Source organism: Arachis hypogaea, chromosome 1, assembly GCF_003086295.3.
Source record: "Arachis hypogaea cultivar Tifrunner chromosome 1, arahy.Tifrunner.gnm2.J5K5, whole genome shotgun sequence".
Taxonomy (NCBI): domain Eukaryota; kingdom Viridiplantae; phylum Streptophyta; class Magnoliopsida; order Fabales; family Fabaceae; genus Arachis; species Arachis hypogaea.
Genome location: NC_092036.1, coordinates 60,750,299 through 60,755,694, shown reverse-complemented (window position 1 = coordinate 60,755,694; position 5,396 = coordinate 60,750,299).

The following is a 5,396-nucleotide window of genomic DNA, read 5'->3' as shown; positions in this document are numbered from 1 at the left end:
ATGATGATGAGTGTCACGGATCATCACATCCATCGGGTTGAAGTACGAGTGATATCTTAGAACAAGAATAAGCGCGAATTGAATAGAAAATAGTAGTACTTTGCATTAAAACTCGAGGTACAGCAGAGCTTCACACCTTAATCTATGGTGTGTAGAAACTCCACCGTTGAAAATATATAAGTGATAGAGGTCCAGGCATGGCCGAATGGCCAGCTCCCAAAACATGATCAAGAGATCAAAAGATGATCAAAAGATAAGACCCCTAGTACAATAGTAAAAAGTTCTATTTATACTAAACTAGTTACTAGAGTTTACAGAAATAAGTCTTAGTGCAGAAATCCACTTCAGGGGCCCACTTGGTGTGTGCTTGGGCTGAGCTTGAGCTTTACACATGCAGAGGCTTCTCTTGGGGTTTAAACGCTGAGTTGTAACGTGTTTTTGGCGTTTAATTCTGGTTTGTGACGTGTTTCTGGCGTTTTACTCCAGAATGCAGCATGGAACTGGCGTTGAACGCCAGTTTGCGTCGTCTAAACTCGAATAAAGTATGGAAAGCCCTGGATGTCTACTTTCTAACGCAGTTGAGAGCGCGCCATTTGAAATTCTGTAGTTCCAGAAAATCCATTTCGAGTACAGGGAGGTCAAAATCCAACAGCATCAACAGTCCTTTGTCAGCCTCCTATCAGATTTTTGCTCAGGTCCCTCAATTTCAACCAAAAAATACCTGAAATTACAGAAAAACACACAAAGTCATAGTAAAGTCCAGAAATGTGAATTTTGCAAAAAAAACTAATAAAAACATCCCTAAAAGTAGCTAGATCCTACTAAAAACTACCTAAAAACAATGCCAAAAAGCGTATAAATTATCCGCTCATCAGCTACAATGCCAAGGTGCTCAAGAGAGCGTTCGAGCGGGATGACCTGGTCCATAGGCACAATGATATTGGGGACCCGACCCCCGGGGAAGGAAAGCTGACGGCTAAATGGGAAGGCCTTTACAGGGTGAAAGAGGTGATTGGTAAGGGTGCCTACAAGTTGGAAAGACTCGACGGCAAGGAAGTCCCGAGAACGTGGAATGCGGGCAACTTAAGAAGATTTTATTCTTAGGCCAAGTGCCCCGAATAGGCGACTTTCCAGGCTTAGTAAGACCCAAGTTGCTTTACCAGTAAGTAATTTACTTTGTCAAATACTTATTGTCGCTATAAGCCTAACCAACTGCCGATTAATGTTCACTTGTGATTAAATTCATTTTTCCTTTTTTATATCCCATGTTAACAATTTTCTTATGATAAGTAATAAAAGCGTCGATAAAACGGTAGCCCGGGACTGATCACCCTGGGAATCACCAAAATTAAGACCATAATAAACGGCTACAGCAACGACGAAGCCACGGCTCGGCTTCGTCAAGTTACCAACATCAACAAAACAGTAACATAATAGAACGAGAGCACATTACCGACTAATCAAGGAAAAAATAACTGTCATAAGCCAACCAAACGGCTACTGTATTTAGAACTACAAGGTCTAGAGCGTAAAACGACAAAGTTCAAAAAACTACACAACAAAATCCACAAAGCCATAAAATTACAAAATTCATACAAGAGTACAGAGATCACTTCTTTGGCATATCGATAATCTTGCCATCCTTAATGGTCTTAAGGACCCCGATCGCCGATGTGTCGAAGTCAGGAGCCACGAGCTTCACTTGGGCTTTAAGGGCTTCTTCAGTTATCAGTATGGCACTCTTACCCTATTTCATGGTCTCCTTGTATTTCCTCTTAAATTCGGCAGCTTCCGTTTGAGCAGTGTTAGCCAACGAGATGGCCTCATCGCGTTCCTTCTCTGAAGCAACCACTCGACCATGAGCAGCATTGAGTTAGCCCTCCAAAGCCAGCTCTCGCTCGGTTAGACGGGAAATGGCTGCATCAGAAGTCTTTAATTTTCCTTCAGCAACTGTGGCCTTCTCCTCGGTAGCTTTAAGCTTCTTATCTGCGTTGGACGACTGCTCCTGGAGTGTTTCAACTTCCACCTTGAATTTATTATTAGCTTGAACAGAAGACTCGGGTTTTCTCTGCACTAACTACATTTCTGACAGGGCAAACTCAGCCTTCCTTGGTATGGCAGCGCCGTGAAGAAGACTGCAGTACATCTACCTCGCCTGCACAGGGAGGTCGGAGCTATGGAAATATTCTTCCGTGCCAGGAAGCAGGTGAGAATCTATGAAGTTTCAGGCATCGAAATTCCTTTCCATAACGGTAAGAACCTCTTCAGGGCTAGAAGACGACCTCTACCTCTTTGGGTTGCTTACAACCATCACATCATCCTCAAACTGTGGATTGGAGGTCGAGCCCTCGCTAGTACCAACCACCTCACCTTGGACGGGAGAGACATGTGCTTCGTCAGCATTTTAGGCCGACACCTCGATAGCATGGGGGGAGGCACCACCTGATTCTCGTTATTTTGGGTGGAGCCTCCTGCTTCCCGTCAGCCGTTTTCTCGTCGCTGTCGCTAGCCAGAAAGGTGTTATATAAATTCTCGAGGCTAGTCACTTTGGCAGACATTTCCATTACAACAAAACAGTAAAATCTGTTAGTCGTGAAGTCGGCACAGCAAATTAAAGAAGCAGAAAAACAAAAAAGTGAAGATAAAGCCACTCACAAATATAATTCCTAGTGACCTCCTGATCACCCATGAGGAGGTGGGGGTTAACGTGATTTTATGAAAAGACGGCTAACAACACGTCGACAATTCTCTTATTTTGGGAGGACAACCCTTTGTAGGACACCTTAGTGAAGGCATTGGACCCCGCCCCAAAACTCCAATAGGTCAGGATGCGCCTTTCCCCTTCCAACGACAGCCAGAAGGGATGCCGACCTTTAGTGGGACGAACCTTAAAGTATTTGTCCTTGAATCTATGATATGAATCCTCGAACAAACCGAATATCCACCGACCTTGAGCAGATTGGAACGACATAAACCCCTTCTTGGCTTTTCCTTCCTTCGAAGGGTTTGTTAAGGTAAAAAGATAAATAAAAACCTCCACGGTGACCGACAGGTCTAGATACTCGCACACCATCTCGAAACAGCGGATGGAAGCCCAACTGTTCGGATGTAATTGAGACGGCGCTACGTTACACCTATTGAGCAACGCCATCTGAAAAGGGGAGAAGGGGATGCGAACCCCCAATTGGGTAAACATGGCCTTATAGAACCAGATCCAATCGGCAATCTGGGGGGAGTGTAGGTTAAGCTCATATATCCGCTCGTGAGGAGCGGGGACGTAGACCACATAGTTGGCCTCCTCGTCGGTCCCGCCACACAGATACTCGGCTTCTCGGAACTCGGTGAGCTCCTCTTCGCCCATTTGGTTGGGGGAGTCTTTTACGTCCGACGTTACCCAGGCGTACCGGTCGTAAGGAACCCGAGTAATAGGGCGCTGGACCATACCTACAGTGGGGGCACCACTCAGTTAGTCTAAGTGATCGGGAGATTGGAGCTAGCCCAGAAACTACATCTCGCCTACTCTATGACTACAATCAAACAAGGAGCAAAATCTATTGCCAGAGTAAATCCTAATGGAATGGTAACCCCTCTAACATGCCTATCTAAATGCCAACAACGCTCGATATACAGAAACAGCATGCACACGGAAGCAAAGCAAGGATATGAAAGTCATAAACAATAAGGTAAAATCACAGGGATTAAAAGACAGGAAATGAAGCTTACCAAAACGATTGTGTTGATCTGGAGAAGCAAGAAGAACTAATGCAATCAACCCAAGAAATGGCGACAGAAAAGGGACCCCTGCAGCGCGAGAAACGAGGCGAGAAGCAGCGCACCCCTGCAAAAAAGAAACCCACGCGCCCAAGAGACGCATCCCTGCCACGACAAACCAACCAACCGACATCGCATATAATGAGAAGCAGAACGCGACACCCACGGCGCTTGTGGCCCCAGCTGGCGTGTTGAGGGCACTGTTGCGGTCTAGCCCGGCTGGCTTCATAACCGACCCGACCCGTACGCACCTTTGCCGGGTCCGGACGACCACCCCACGGTGTACCACGCGCCCAATCCTTGGCCCATGCACCTCCCCTCTTGGGTGCCAGCTCACCTAGCAACAGCTAGCAAGGGGAAGCTTCGTGGAAGGTGGGTCTGCCCGTGCGGGCCCCACCTCTGACACAATATATATGGGGAGAGTCCTACCCTTCCCCCCAAGTACGTCATTAACAACATTACACAGACCCTCCCCCCAGGTACGTCACTAACAACATTACACACTTTTCTCGCCTGCACACCTGACTGACTTGAGGGTCGGAGTGTCTTTGCAGGTGACACCACCCCGTGCCCGAAGAACTCGGGAAGTCGGCTGCTCCAGCCTTTCTCTCCACGACCCGAAACCAGACAGAAACCCCACCTTACCATCCGAGGGATCTTCATGAACCATCTGGTACCCGAGCAACCGAACAATTATATATATAATTAAGATCAACGGTTAAAAATCACTGAAATACTGGTGTACTGGTACTTGAAAACTTTCTTATGTTATTATATTATGTTTAATATGTTTGAATTGTCTTTAATTTGATACAATTTAATTATATTGTATAAAATTTTATCATAATTTTAATTTTTTATTTTTAAAATTTAATATTTAGAGATACCCTGTGGATATCTGCTTCTCCTACGGAGGAAAATAAATAAAAATCCGTAACGAGAATAAAAGTTGGAGACAATTTCCTAAGCGAGAACGAAAAATCAGAGAGAATTCCCGCCACCATGGATATCCAATGCCATGCCTAGCCCTCTAGAAAAAAACTATAGTTGCACTCATTCACCATGGAAAATAAGAAAATGTGTAAGTATTTCAAAAATGTTTGTGTTATAATAATTTAGCTATTAATCTCAATGGTATATATATATATATATATATATATATATATATATATATATATATATATATATATATATATATATATATATATATATATATATATATATATATATATATATATATATATATATATATATATATATATATACCACTAACTAAAATGACTAGAACATCAATATTTTACTTAAATTTTTCTTTGCAAAATAAACTATTTTTAATTTTTATAATATATTTTTTAACAAAATATTATTTGTATATTAAAATTAATCACTATATATTTTTGTATAAATATAGAATTTAAGTTTGATATACTGTCAATATAAAACTATTTATATCCAATCACGTAACGTCACATTAATAAAAATAACTACCTTATCTATTGATTGTGAATGTTTGAATGATCATCCAAAATAACAGTTGTAATTAAGGACGGATGTACGTGTGTGGTTGTGGGGGCAAGACCCCACTACAATTTGAAATTTTTTTTAGTAGTATATGATAATAATAT